Source organism: Sphaeramia orbicularis, chromosome 12, assembly GCF_902148855.1.
Source record: "Sphaeramia orbicularis chromosome 12, fSphaOr1.1, whole genome shotgun sequence".
In the NCBI taxonomy this organism is placed as follows: domain Eukaryota; kingdom Metazoa; phylum Chordata; class Actinopteri; order Kurtiformes; family Apogonidae; genus Sphaeramia; species Sphaeramia orbicularis.
In genome coordinates this window covers 51334371-51350725 of record NC_043968.1, presented here as the reverse complement: position 1 = coordinate 51350725, position 16355 = coordinate 51334371, and the positions used below count along the sequence as shown (strand labels likewise).

The 16355-nt window shown below is 39.5% G+C and overlaps 1 protein-coding gene across 1 annotated transcript in view; it reads right to left on the bottom strand.

The window, feature by feature from the left end:
* The window catches only part of fam163ba (family with sequence similarity 163 member B, genome duplicate a), a 31772-nt gene extending 15636 nt beyond the window's left edge, over nt 1-16136 (bottom strand). The window contains exon 1 of the mRNA XM_030150517.1: nt 15167-16136. The gene's annotated coding sequence lies outside the window, so the exon portion shown is untranslated. The remainder of the gene's footprint in view (nt 1-15166) is intronic.
* Nucleotides 16137-16355: the final 219 nt, after the last annotated feature.

Genomic DNA, 16355 nt, shown 5'->3' with positions numbered 1-16355 from the left:
TTATTTTGTTAAGTTTTCCTCATGTGTCATGTCTGGTATCTTTGCTTCCTGTCCCTAACTGTTTCCACCTGTGTGATTACCTGTCCTCACCCTGATTTGTTCCACCTGTGTCTCATTGTCTTCCCTCCCTCTTGTGTATTTAAGCCCTGTGTTTTCCCCTGTTCATTGCCAGTTCGTATTTGCCTCTGTGCTTTACTTACCAGCGGTTTTTGGCTCCTGTCTGTCTGTCTGCCTGTTTTTGACCTGGTTTGCCTTTCCTGACTCCTGCATTTTGCCTAACCCTTGTCTGTGCCTCAGCCTCCAACGATTCTACGTGTGTTCGACTAATTCGCCTGTTTAACGGTATGTGAGCTAGCCTGTTCCCTATGTCCCTTTGCCTTTCCGTCTGCCTGCCCGTGTATGACCTGGTTCCGCTACCGACCTCCCTCTGCTTTGCCCTAGTCGGGCTCCCGACGTGTTTCACTGGTCCGGACTGTGGGTTTTCGTCTCCGGTCCGGTTCACTAACCCTGAGAAGAACCTGGGACTCTGTGTTCTCAAGATTCTGTTCAATATCACTAGCAGAGAATTGTCAGTTAACTGTGTGTTTAATAAACACTGTAACCTTTTACGTCTGTCTCTGGGTCTTGCATGTGGGTTCAGTTTTCGTACTCTGACCCTCACATTCTGCAGTGCTTCTCAAAATGCTGCATGGATTTTTTTCAGGAATAAATGGCTACAAGTAATACCTAAGTGTCATAGAGTGAACTTGGTGTTTCCTTTAATGTTTCCAGTGCTGAAAATTCTTGTTGTACACATTTGAGATAAGCCAAAAGTTCAGTGCTATCAAAGTCATGAACATCCTGCTGTAATTTAGCATCACATCTCTGTGGCTGCAAATTCTATTTGTGACCTGATGCATTCACAGTGAATATGGGATTGACTGTCACTTGCACTAACTTGAATCAATTAACAGAAAACAAAGACAAATGTACTACAAACTGGCTTTTTCTATTATTAAAAGTTGTAGTTACTGAAGCTCCTAGAGCAAATTACCAGGATAAATATATACAGGAGTCATATAGTGACAGAACTCTTCAGCTAATGCATTATAAGTATGCTAAATCGTGCAAAATTTTAATTGACTTGCACAGTTACAAATATTTGCTGGATGCCTTGGAGACTTGGTGCAAACACTGTCACTTTCCTTTAATGTGTTGTTGATAAAAATCCAACTTTAAAATATTTTCCTTTATGTCATCTATGGATCCAATCAAGCACTAACATGTGGACACATTTCGTGCTCAACAATCTGTCATGTTAGCAGAGTAACTTACATGCATGTATTATACATATTATAAGCACTAACATTATGTATAGCAAAATTTGGGGAGATAAAATTTTCAGGTGAAAAATTTCAAATTGCTGCTCAATAACACAAGGACTTGAAATGGACATAACATTTTTTAAGCTTTATGCAAACATTCAAAACCAGCAGTTCTTGACAGAAACTGATATCAAGTAGAACAAAAGCTTTTAGATTTATGTTCAACTATGCTGACAATCAATTTTGGAGTAAAATATTGAAAACTCTGTTTTATTGACATGAGAATGTGGTAACATGTGAACAGGTTGCCATAGTAACACATGGACAACTCTTTACCATTGTATGCATTCCCCAAAAGGTTGACTTATTTTTAAAACAGCCAGATATAATCACAATGCTTTAACGTATTTAATACTAACACAGTGGTATTTACAACTTGTGGTGGTTCATACTGATATAGGTAAATTACAAATAAAGAGTAATTTCTCAGTAACAGTTCACAGGCAGTCTTTTTAAATGTGACCAGTGTATGAATTCACAAACTTCATCATTCAGAATTTAAATTTCTCAAAGTAACAGACAGTGTATTGCATGTCTTTTTGTTAGTTTAATGCAGCCTAACAGAAGGTTCGGAACTTCTCCTGTACTGTGTAAGTGGTATTTTAAAAAGGATAACAGTGCCATAAAATAATGATCTTTAGCTAAAAGTGAGCCCATTGATAAATGACGTGTGCAAATTTACTTTTTTATGTTGATGTTCACTTTCGCTTGGTCAGACCCCTATACATTTTTTTTTTCCCAAAACGGACATTCTCATTAAAAAAAAGAAAATCTAAGAAAATCAACATTCACTTTCAAATCTTCTCAAAATAATTGCATATAATCACATTTTGTCTATCTGTCACTGCATTTCCTGCTCCTCCTCTCTGCCATGCCATGGTTTACCCTCTGCTGAGCAAATAATACCAGTGGTGTGTGTGTGACAGGCTATAATCTTGGCACCAGCAGGAACTGAAGTTAGTACAGAGATATTACAGCTCTTCAAACTTCATGCTTATTGAACTGAAAATCAGTTTTTTGGCCTTGAAACTGAATGATGCAAGCAGTAAAAAGGATGTCCTTCAGCCCTCATCCTCTCATTTTCTTTGGATGTAGGTATTTTAGCGTAGGAAATGTACAAAGCATTGACAGTTGGTTTGGCCTGAACCTGCTCTTTTGGCTCAAAGTTAAAAGAAAAATGTATCTCTGCATAAAAATCCAGTTTTACAGAACACACGGTTGAGTGGCATCTTTTAAGGGAGGCTTTACTGAGAGAAAGAGGACCCTTGAAAATAATTTAAAGCAACAAGCAAATTCCACAGTGAACTAGATGCAACAGGTGCTGGTATCTTACCCTTTGTTGGTCTGCGACATGTATAGTATTTCAAGTATTACAGCCAAAAGCCGAACCATAGATACTCAAAAACAGTCCAGTGGCACCACATGGATGATTGTCAGCTTGGTGTTTTAGATAAACGTCAGCATTAAGTAACAAATTCACCCAACACATTCCAAAATATCAGGCTTACTTTGTGTGCAAATCACTACTTTTTTGTTGCACATTAGTTTTTCTATGTCTGTTCGAATAACTGCAGTATTTTAGTAAAGAGGAGAGCCAATATTTGATGCTGCAGAGCAAACTACTTATTCTGGTCTCCCTCTTCAAAATACTCACCTCGAGTAAATTCATTCTAACAGCATAAGCAGTCATCACTGTTTCTGCTTAGCATTGCATAAACAGACAAGAGCAAAGTTAAAACTGCCTCAGCCTCTTGAGTCTCCAGGCCCTGCACAAATAAACTGCTGTTTTCGACAGAATACCAGTATGCTGAGAGACAATTATGCAAACTCTCCATTCATTGTTTGTTCTTTCATATTAAATAAGAATAACAATAAAGAAAACTGCTAACAGACTACATGTCAGCTTTTGCAATGCATAATCTCTCCCTGTCTCTGATCCAGTCCTGGAATCCAAGTTCAGTATCAGTCAAGGCTGCTCCTGAGAAATCACACTGACAGGGGAGACAGTTTGTTGTGATTCTCAGACTCCCGTTAAGACCTGCTGGTGTGAAAAATGTTAGCAATGTAAACACTTGAAGCAGACAATACTGTGCTGACTCTGCCTCTATGACAGGTTAATATGCTATTTGAAAATGTAATGACATACATGCAGACGCAACACAAAGACATACACCAACCTTCCCTCTAGCAACATGCTCTGTTCAGGGTAATGCACTGCCCTCAGATAAATTTAATTCCTATTCCTCTTCCTGAATTAGATGAGACACCATTAAATTACATTTGCTCCTTGGCAGTTGACAATGAGATGATTCCAAATTTAGGCATTTTCTTTTTTCCTTTCATTTTCAGGTCCTTTCTCCCCTAAGCAATGGCATTATATGTATCATTTTAGATTAAAAGTGAATAGCATAGTCAGTGTGGGTTGACTGCTGAAAAAACATCTTAAAATACCTTCTTATGTAACAGATAAGCTACCAATTCATAAATGTGATGTAAGGTGAAAATCAATAACCCCTTTTAAACTTAACCCATAAAGACCCAAAGATCTACTGTCGATCAAAACCATCTACTGATGTAAACTATGTAATACCTGTTGATCCACTAATTCTATCAATACATGTAAATAATTGGTGTAAAATACAGTTTGTCATCTTTTCATGGTCATTAGATATGACCCATTTGGATGTTCAGAAGCCCCACCATTACCCTGGAAACCCTGTCATCTTCTACAGCATTGATTCACCAGTAAAATCCATGGAGTTTGATAAATTACAGTGGATGGAGACACTTGGATTAGATTTAGTTAATATGTTTTACAGAAAAAAATCACTTTTTCTTCAGTTTTCTGTGTTTCTGATATAATAATCCTCAACTTTAATCTGAGTTTCAATGAAAATCTACATGATCAGTGAATTAAATATAGAAAAATACATGATGTTCACTAAAAGTACTTTAAATACAGAGCACAATATTATAATAAATGTTAATAAGTCACTTAAGAAAGGTTAAAAATAGAGAAAAATGAATTTGGGAGCTGCAACAAAAGTAGCTCTGGGTCTTTATGGGTTAAGGTTTGTAAACTTTTATTTTACACTGACGATGACAGTAAATTAGATTTGTTGCACATATATTTTTTCATTCATTAATTCATCTTCTGAATCATTTTCCCCACACTAGGGTTGTGGGGAAGCTGGAGCCTATCCCAGCTACCTATGGGCGAATGTGGCCATGTCGCAAGTTCATCACAGGACTGACATATGAAGACGAACAACCTATCAGTCTCACATTCACACCTATGGGCAATTTAGATTAACCAATTAACCTACTAGTGCATGTCTTTGGATGGTGGGAGGAAGCCGAAGTACCTGGAGAGAACCCACACCAAATCAGGGAGAACATGCAAACTCTACACAGAAAGGTCCGCCACCATGTTGCCTTGCTGCACATACAGTATTTGTGCCCTTACAATTCGCAATGTACTGTATATCCTAAAGCTTCTTTATTCTCAATGTTAAAAATAAGCTGAACTTTGCATCTGCTAACTCTGCAGGAAATCACTTCACAGTTTACAGGTAGTGCAAGCTTCACATCTTGTTTGTCCAAACCCCATACTGTGTACAGTTTTCATGCGTGGTCACCCCCAGTGTGAGACTGTCTGTCAGCCTGTCAAACAATGGGTTGTTGTGAACAGAACACATACTCCCCTCCCACATCCATCAACAGTGGGCTGCTGTCTTGGAAATATGGGTGTTAAAAATAGTGTGTACTACATGTATGGTACACAGGGAACTTTTAAGTTGAACTGAAGTTGATCTGTCAAAAATACACAGAACTACTTTTTAAATGCGATCAAGTATGTACAAAAAACATCACACAACATACTGTATAGTTCGCCCTTTTTACCAGATTCCAGGATGGATGTGTAACAACAGTCATGCAGTGAGATCCCAGACACAGAGCTTCCAAGGCACCTGTCCATAGAGGGCTCATTTGAGGTGGAGACTGTTTGCCTCTGGAATTCCCTGAAGTGCACATTAGTGTGTTAGAAGATCATGGTGGCCACAAGCTGAGTAAACTTGATGCATTGAATCCAGCTCCTGTAATGCCCAAAGCCAGAGCTCTCAGAGCCAAGGTGAAGCAAGTACAAGAGAGGTTGGGAGATGTTTTAGAATGGAAATGTTAAGGGAAAGAGAGCAGTATGGTGGTTCTTCTACAGCTGTTTAAAACACAAATTTAGCTAATTGTGCCAAAACTGAAAAATAGCTGTAGTATAGTCACCACCTAAACTTTTAACTAAACGAATAAACAAGTGTCTTCCATTGGATCAATACTGTAATGATTATCTAATACAGTTATGTAATCCTAACTGATGCAGTGAATAGCTTCTTATTTCTTAAAGGTGGGGTATGAGATCTTAGAAAAACAGTTCGAGCAAACTACATTTTGAAAATGCTCAATTCAAAAGTCCAAATCCCTTCCTTCAGACATCCCCCCAAAGCCTCCAGAGTACTGGCATGCGCAATGCTTGTTCTTGAGGTTCACGAGTGCTACACAGCAACAGTTCGCCGGCTCCGGCCCCGACCCATGGATACCTCATTCAATCTCCTCCAACACCTCCACTCTTACAGAATCGCCCCAGTTCATACCTATCTGGCTAACATTACATTTCCTACTGATTTATGTGAGTGATAAAACAGTTTGCCGGTGAACTTTACCATCCTAATATAACTAATATAGCCAAGCTCTGGCTCTGGCTTCGTTTCCTGTACAAGTGCTCCAAGCCTCTGAGATCGCACGATTCATGCCCAAAGAGGGGTACGCACAGAGGGAAGAGGGACAGATGACAGTTGAGTTTGATAGACATATCACCATTCAATCATTTTGATTGGGCGCTTCAAATGATTGGATGGTGTTTTTTCAGTCCTGTCCATTCCACAGGTGACTAAATTATTTTATTTTTGTGTTAGAGCATTTAATTAATTGGTTGTAATCAGGGTGTGAAGGGGATTTTAAGTAATATCATAAAAAATGCTCCAGGAAAACATCTCGCACCCCACCTTTAAACAACCATCAGTTTTCTATAGAGCATAAAGATTGGACTGTGTTTCAATGAAAAAAAGTCATGTGGTCCAATGAGTCCAAACTAACCCTGTTCCAGAATGATGGGTGCACCAGGATGAGATGAGAGGTGGATGATGTGATAACCCCACATGCCTAGTGCCTGCAGTACAAGCCTACGCGGTAATGTTACGATCTAGGGTTGACTTAGTTGGTCAGTCCTAGGTTGAGCCACATCATGGCCACAAAAATGACATCAGCTGAACCTGAACATACTAAATGACCAGATCTGAACATCCGCCGATTTTTTTTTCTTTCAATGACATATTACAAGATGACAATATCATAACTCATCAAGCTCAAATTGTGAAGAAGTGGTTCTGCAGCATGAGACATCAATTTGGATTGAGCACCACAGAGTCCAGACCTGAACCCCATTGAGAATCTTTGAGATGAGATGGAGAAGACTTATGTAGCGGTCTGACTCTGCTGATATTTGCTGATAGGAAGCTAAAGGATGAACTGTTGTGTGGAGAAGGGGTGGGATTAAATAGGTTCTACTTCCTCCCACTCCTTTTCATATGTGCAAATGAAGTCATACTTTGTTTTCATGTATATGTATATGTTTTTTCATGTTTTCTTGCAATCTGTTATATTTCTGAAGACTATGTAGGATTACTTTTGTTTTGTTGCATATTCAAAATAAACTAAACCAAACTGAGCTGAGCTTAACTGACTGTCATAAGATCTTGACTCTCTACCAGATCTTGTTGAAAAACTAATGCAACTCTGACTTGAAATAATTGTTGTGACATTTATTGTGACATTGTTGAAGCATTGGATGGCATAAATGATGTCAGAGTGTACACATTCTGAAATCAATACTAAAGTCAGTCCAACAAAATATTGTATTTTTGACTGATGTACTTTTGTAAAAATAAAAAAGGAGACAGGTTTGCCTTCTCTGTCCTGTTGTGAATTACTTTTGGATCTTCTGTTTTACTGCAGATACAGTGGAGTGAGACAGGGAAGAGAGAGGAGGGGGTGACATGCAGCGAAAGGGCCCATGCCACAGCATTAACTCAGCCTCATAATAGGATAAATGCACTAATAGGAGAGTTCATGGGTAGTCTGGCTTTACCTTTTCAAGGCATATGGCACCATGTTTAATATACTGGTATAAGCTCTTCATTGAACTCAGGCATTCTGAATCTTTCACTAGGACCCATTCTCTGCCCAGCACAGCCTCCACATGCCACAGGCTTCAGTGCAACTATTACAAGTGTCTATATTTATTTAACTCTGATCCTGCGTCAGCACTGGGCTTGAAAGCCTCAGGTTCAGATCATTTTATACCACAGACACCATACTGAGCCATTTTCAACCAATGAAGAGAACAGTTTTATAAATACTGTAAGACTGTCAATATTACGGTAACCCCAGCACCTATATGGGGGGGCAGCCATGGCCTAGATGGCTGGAGAGTGGGCTGGAGAGTCAGCTTGTGCCCAATGAGTCACTGGTTCGATGCACTGGACTGGCGGAGAGTTGTTGGCTGATGTGTCCTTGAGCAAGGCACTTAACCCCTCATTTCTCCTCCATTGCTCCCCGGGTGCCTGATATGGCGAGCCCACTGCTCCTGGTATGTGGTGTGTGGTGTGATGCTTGCATGATCTAGTGATGGGTTAAAGGCAGAAGACAAATTTTGGTGTGGTGCATGTTTTCATGTGTGAACCTACAGTTGTATCATTTAGTGTGTGGCTAAAACAACATGCTGAAGTGTGCAGCATTCCTGTAATCAGAAGAAGAGTTCATGCTATTGTGTGATGAGAGGAGAAAGGGTTGAAAGATAGACAGACAACATGGATTGTCCTGAATGCCGAATTCAAGGACATGTAACCTAATCAGTCATAATGTCCCCATACTGGATGATGGGGATTTCATCTGATATGTCATAGGCATTGAAATGGACCTGTGGGACATACTGTACATACTCACACTTTACACCAAAGTACACACACCTGGCCAGATGCCATAATAAATGTAGTGAAACAAGAGGTGAGGTAGTGAAGGTCAAGTAGTATTATGACATTACAACATGGTTGTCTCAGCGCTCACTGCTACATAACCTTGGCTGATGTGCACATATGACTAAACATATGGTCAGTGAGGAGAGGAAGAGAGGAGAGGAAGAGAGGAGAGGAGAGGAGAGGAGAGGAGAGGAGAGGAGAGGAGAGGAGAGGAGAGGAGAGGAGAGGAGAGGAGAGGAGAGGAGAGGAGAGGAGAGGAGAGGAGAGGAGAGGAGAGGAGAGGAGAGGAGAGGAGAGATCAGTGTTGTCCAAAACTCTTTATTCTCTCTAGGACTCTCTTGGCAACCTTCCCTACAAAGTTATATCATTTATTTTAAGGATTGGGGGTGTTTTGATGCAAGGCAGTGTAGACTAAATTGTTTTGCATCTTGCTGCATGTGTATTTTTCCATTTCTAGCCAAAGAGCAGCTGGGCACCTGTGCCACTCTCCTTCATCTTTTTATATCTCCATTTGTATTCATGGCATAGTGCCAGTTATGTCATTCACTTTTCGTCATCTTTGCCTTGCTTTTGCTCTCCTCTGCCTTACTTTTCTTCTCCACCTGCTCTCTCTGTCTCCTTCCCAGTGCCCTATTCTTTGTTTAGTCTGTTTAGCCTGTTTTTCCATTTGCCTTGCTCTCTTTGTCTCCCTCTCTGCTCTAACTCTCTGCCTGTTAAGCTGATGTACACTGCCTAAGGGAGCGTGGGCAGGCCTCTGTTTTAAACATCACTTTGAACAGCAGTGCGACATGCTAGCAGAAACAGCACTTCTGACATGGATGGATCTCACTGCATATCTCTCTGGCCCTGTATATTCAAAGTGGACTCTGTGAAGCATGCGTGATATTTACAAGAAGTTACACAACTTACAGTCTCATTGCAAAGAGTCTCAGGGGTGTCAGGAGTTACTACGAATCAGAGGTGCTGATGAAATCATCTTACAGTTGTGAAACAGTGCAATGAAATGCTACTCATGGAATCTGCATGAGCAATAGTGTGACACAGATGAATAATTTGCATTCTGAGAAATATCTTCAGCAGGTTTTTTGCTTTTTCTCCCAAAATGTGTTTTTTCTTCTTTTTCCAATGTTGTAAATTATAAAGAATTGCTGTATTAGTGTATTTTAATAGAAACGGTGTAGGAAGCATTTTTGTTTGCGTTTTTGTTTACTCCACCATGTGGTTCTTTTTTAGTTTGGTTTAATTTTTAAATGTACTTATTGGAAGTATCTGCATCGTTCTTTCTATTTGCAGGTCACTGTTTTCAAAGTCCCCATTGTTACATGAAAAGAACAACACCAACCTCTGAACCAGGAAGTACAAGCTGAAGATGGCAAACTTTATTACGTTGTATTTCATTTTGGAGGAATTTAGTTATTTTATTTCCGTGGCTCACTTTTCATGCAAATGATCTATGAACGTAATCTCGCCCAAACACAGTTTTGCAAAGGCACTGTCACTGCATCCTGCGCTGGCATAAGAACTCTGGCAAGCTTTTACCTCTTTTCCAAAATAGTAGACTGATCCAGACACAGTGCTAATAAGTGCTAATAAAGTGTTGAGATAGGTCTGTCAATGTAACCAAAGAGAATAAAGTAGAATCAGCTGTTGACCGACGTGCAAACATGCAAGCAGTCATTGTTTTATTTGTGATATTTTGCAAGTACATGTTATGCTTTTGTGGACATTTGAAGATTAGCAAAAGGTGGACTGAATCGAAGAACTCTGATGAGATTTAATTATGAACAAATTGAGCAGTTATTGAAAGCAATCAATTACAATCTCAGAATGGCAGCCCCCCAGTGGTTTTTTAAATAGAATAAATAGTCACTGCATTTTCAATCACTCACTCTGCTAATGACACAGTCCAAAGAGGTAAGCTGCATGCAACACAAAACGTCTTCCCTTTAGACTAGAACCTGCACCTCTGAGCCTTATAAGGCAAAACCTGTCCCCCCATAAATGCATCATCTGGTCTCCATGCAAAATACTGTCTTGAGTGCAGATGATGTCTTAAGACTTTCAAGAATAACATTTTGATCTTAGTTCTAAAGCCTGAAAGACACTATTTTTGTACCTTTGAGACCCATTTAAATCTTTTCTAAACCTTCAATATTGTGCCTAAATTCCATTGAATGCTCATTTAAGTTTTGATAAAATCTGTAGCATGCTGAAAGGGATCATGAACAGACTGAGTGTTCATCCGTCATCTCAGAATTTGTCTGGGTCTTATCTGAGTCACACACACACACGCGCGCGCGCACACACACGCGAGCGCGCACACACACGCGCGCGCGCACACACACGCACGCACGCACACACACACACACATACACACACACACACGTCATGTACAAAAACAATGTGCTGCTCAGATCCTTGTATATGAAGCATCAGGTTTATCTCACTATCATTTATCAGGAAATACATCCTTCAAACATTATACATGTGATATAAAATTATCAACAAAGAAAATCCTTCTGTGCAATACCGGGTATTTCCATCTTTTTGCACTGTGTTTTCAGACTGAAGGTTTAACACTCCATGAAGGTCCAGCAGTGGACATGTATAATTAAACCTTGCAATACAATAAGTAGCTTGTCAAGGCAGTTGAGTGGGGCAAAATGGAAACCATATGAGGAAGGAACATGAAAGAGGAGTGTGATTAGCAGTGAAAAGGACAGAAAAAGCCAAATGGGGTGAAAAGAAAGAAGATGGGAAACTATATAAGTAAGTGGAATGTAGACAAAGAGACCTTTGAGAGGGTCAGAAAATCTATATGGTCTATAAGAACATATAGAGAACTGTGTTGACAACTCAAAACTGATGATTGCTTCGTTGTTAGAGATAATGGTCATTGCTCAAGAGGCAGTTTGTGTGTAAAAGTATGATCTGGCAGTTACTATGGCGACAGGGCTATTAGAGACGGACATTTTACCATTGCCTTTCTGTTAGTTGAGTGGGTGGTTTACGCTTAAAAGTTCTGACATATTTGCACTTAAACCAACTTTTTCCAGCTTAGGGAATGCTGAGATGCAAAAGTGATAAAAAATAAAGCAAGATGCAATCAGGCTGAATTTCAGAGATGCATAATGTGGTAAAAACACATCGGTGGAGGAAGACTTTATGAATGAGAATTTGTCGTTTAATCTGTTCTGCTGTCATCCACTGTTGCACAGTAAGTCATGACCTTGCTGAGCTGGCTTGTTCTTGAATTCTTTTTGCTTCATCATTTTCCCAAAGAGCATGTTGACATTGCAACTTTTTAGTCTCAAATGCATCTATACACACTGTAAACTGAATTGTTTATCTTGTAAACACATAATATATACAAGGAAAAAGAGCTTTGGTAATGTAATTAAAATTACAGAAACCGTGAATGATGAAAATATAATCTTGCATTTCTCCAGCATAACACACACATATATATATATATATATATATATATATATATATATATATATATATATATATATATATATATATATATATATATATGTACACACACACACACATATATGTGTGTTTGTGTGTGTATGCGGCATGCAGCAGACCATATAGACAGACAAAAAATTTTCTTGTCAAATTAAATTTTCTATAACATGAGCCTCATTTGTAGCATCAGCTGTCATTCATGTAGTTAGTTCTTATTATTCTATATGCTTTACCCTCCAAGTTGACATCCGACTACACCCCAACTACACAATTTACTTTAATTCTTTCTTTGTTGCCACTGAAAATATCAATTACTTTGCTTCTTGCTAGTGATTGGTTTTATTGGACATTTCTAGTGTGCTTGCCTTGACTTTCATTTTTAAAATAAATACTTTTAGTTCACAAACATTTTGACTTATTGATATTTTATGTTATGTGCACTTGTGACTTCACCAAAGGTAAATAAGGTAATTTGTCTATTTAGACTTACAGTTTTCATGGTGTTATTATCAGAGTCACTTTCTTGATGAGCAATGACTAGGTTGGAATCACAAGGTAATTCAACATATGCATTTACAAAGGATAAGTTGTCCTCAATAATAATGATGTCACAATACGGCTATTCTGTGATACTTGATATTGAAAGACAATCATTTACAATACAAATTGCAGGTACGTGTACCAGGAAAATAAATATCTAAATATTCTGAGGATTGTGGTGTCAGTCTCACATTTTCATAAAAATATCAATATCTGGCATCATTACAATGCAATATATAACATATTGTGTAATAAGATATATTACCATATCAATATTTTGTCCCACCCCTTGTAATGTTGACCAATGATATAACAGCTCGTTGATAAAAACTGAATTAGAATGATGCTGTTTTAATATCTTAATTTGGTAATACATGTGCTTCAATTATGTGTGTGTGTATGCAAAAAGTAGTCTTATGTGCTGGAAAAAACAAATGCATGACTGTAAAACTGCGTTGGATGATGCACAGAAGAGAAGAGCCCAAGGGAAAAGCAGCTTTTCTTCTGTTGCTATTTCTTCTCATCCTCCTCTCATGCCCCTTCCCTTCCTCCAGAACCTCCCATGTACTCTGTGCAGTGTGCCTCAGATTTTACAATCACTCATTGTGATGAGGGCAGCTGACCAATGGATTGTGCATGTGTGTGCTTGTGCCTTAGCCGTGTGTGCCGGTGATATGTGTCTGTGTGGAAATGCATCTGTGCGTGAGCGTGATGTGTGAGCATGTCAGGGTGTAGCTGTGAGGGGAGCAGAGCATGGTGTCGAGGGGGAGGGGAGGAGAGACGGGTGGAGGAAGGGAGGAACGGGTGGTGACTGTTTAACATGATCATTGAGCAGCCATATTCCCTTCCCCCAGTCTCACTCCATCCACTCCACTTCTCTCTCCTCTTTATCTCTACCACAGCTGATCTATCATGATTCCCCCTCCCAACAGTGCATTTTAAAAGTAATTAAGCTGATATGTGAGTACACTTTAAATGTCCAGCAAAAAGAGGAGAGGATACACTGCCTTTGTAATTGCATTTACTCTTTCCTCTTCTGCCAGTGTATATAGCTCCCCTCCTTCCCTTTCTCCATCCCTCTGTCAGTGTTTTATATGCATTCTTCTCCCTACACCTGTCTCCTTTTTTCATTGCCCATCTGTTTTTGAGAGTTGTTTTTATATCCTTATCCTTCAACAAGACTCTATCGCCTCCTCTCCTCTCCTCTGATACAAAGACTGAAAGGCTGCTGCAGCAGCAGCAAGCATACAAGAAACACACAGTCACTCAGAGTCACGCTTCGAGGGGGATCTCAATCTGCGTGTTTGTGTGTGTGCGCATACAGCAAGAGTATGACTGATCTCCCATGGGGCCAAGGTTGTTTCGAGGGTCATAGAGGGAGTCACCATGGGAACATAAGCCCCGCCTTCCTTTCATTGTTGTGGGCTCTCTAAGACCACAATATCTACAGTATGTGTGTGGATATCTATTTTCACAGATCTAGTTTCTTATTAGAACCACAACATGAAGGGTTTCATATAACAGAAAGATTGAGTAGCATGAGCATCATTTACTTAAATCACTAGTGACCCCTCATGGTCTACATGGACGCATCAGCAGAGTCACTGTTTTTTTTCTTTACTTAATTACAAATATGGTTTTGTTTTGTTGTTTTTTTTAATTTGTCACTATTGGGGTGTGGACTCACTTAAAACTTTATGAGTGCATTATGACAGAAGTTGAGGAGTTTGCCCCAAACTTCATGCTTACATTATAAAACTATGTACTTCTATTAGAAAGTGGAAATGGAAAACTCAAATCCTGAAATATTTCATTGATTATTCCTATTTCTCTATTGGATGTTCTTACAAAGTATTCCTTTTTTGGATCAAATTTTATCACTACTCATCTTTAAAAACACTCTAAATCTGCCATTGTTCTGTGTTTGGAAAAAGGTTCTTCTACCTAAGTGTTTTCAAAAAACACCTAGTAGACATGGGGTTGCATCCTGCCTAAGATATTTCATAATTTTAACAACATTCAGAGAAATGTTTTCTTGATCCATGGCCTCAATGCTGTTCGAGATGCATTTCCACCCTTCCTAAAAATATCCGGAGTGAACAGTTTGGATGTGACCATGGCTAACAGTTGGTGACAGTAGCTGTGGCGCACAAGCCATGCTGTTTTGTCAGCATGTGGCAAGCCGGCCAGCCAGCAAATCTGTCATATAAAGCAGTGAACCTCTCCTTTAGTCTTTATGCATCCTTTTAAATGTATGCGCATGTTTCTCTGAGTCTGCCTGGTAATTCTGCCTATCTAGCTTCCATAAATGCACACTCTATTTCATGCACATTGTCCAGAGTGTATGGTATATGGACTGTAATCAATTATAAATGTTTAGGGTGAAACAGAGAGAAGAAAACAGATTCCTCCTATTCTGCAAGGAAGTAAGTGTGGTACTGTCCATGGTGCTGAAATTTGAAACTCATGAAGCACTTCATTTGTTAGAACTGACTTATCAGTATCTATCTATCTATCTATCTATCTATCTATCTATCTATCTATCTATCTATCTATCTATCTATCTATCTATCTATCTATCTATCTATCTATCTATCCCATAGTATGCATGATTTGACAACAAGTATCTGGTGTCCTACTGTCAACAGCAGGGCTAAGTTATTTAAAGGATATGTATATTGAAGGTTTTAAGGTCCTTACCTTCAGAGATAAGAGGAATTCACCAGGTCACATCTAAGATACTGGCGGCTCCTTGGAGCTCAGGTCCCGACCCCTGTTGGATTTACTTGGTGTCGACCTCAGTCACTCAGAAATAATACCGCTTAAACCCCAAAATTTGGCAAAAATTGGCAAAACACTTCAGCGACGACTTTCGAAGTGACGGTGGCGCTCGTTTTGAGTTAAAATACGCCCTGTTGGGTCTAATCTTTAGTTATTATTCATAAAACCACAAAGTAGCGGAAAAATGTCCACATAATAAATAATCTTGATCTTTGACTGCTGTCTACTTTTTTCTGTACATTCTTTTCATTCGCATGCACGACATTTTCTGTCCAGTTCCAGAAAACTAATCAAGAAAAACTCCGAGTATGAAAACGATGGAATATGCAAAAAGTCGGGCTCCAATATTATCTCTGGAAGATGTGTTTGGAACAAGCAGTTAGATCCACCGCTAGTCTGGAGTTGTTTGAACAGTAGAGGCTGGTAAACCAACGCTGTTCGCAAAATAAAACACTCCTACGCAAACATCATCATCAGCCTCGGCAGCATGAGTGTGGAAGGAGGAGAAAACCTCGACATCTCCATTTCAAATACCAGTTTCCCACCGTCCGATCAGGTCGAGGTCAAATATTTGTTGTAAGCTGTTCCTTTGCCGGGGCTTTTCGCACACGCTTCTCTTTGTTTTCTTTCATCCAATCTATTCATCTATCTCTTCCATCTCCAGCATGCTTCTCTCATTGCATCCTATGTTTTGCCATGCCGGCAAGTCGCTGTAGGGCTACAGCTGTCTGCAGCTGGCTCGTCTCAGAGAATGTCGGCTGCTGTATATTTGATCCACGGTTGTTGGATCTTCGTGTAATTGCCGATTCGTACAAAGCGACGTCCGGAGCAGCATGGAGACGGATAAATGCGCTTAAATCCAGAGGTGGCTCTTAGTGCCTGCAGACCCAGTGACTAAATGCATCCTGGAGTGAGCATCCTGGGAGATGGCGCTTCAGTCAGAGACTCAGACTGGCTAAGGGGGCAAGAGACAAACGAGGGTATATATGGTAATAATAATAATAATAATAATAATAATAATAATAATAATAAACAAGGCTTTGGATAAGGTTCCTACTGACTTTTGAGCAGTGTTGTATGTGTTTGGTGTGACAGATGCAGCTGAAAA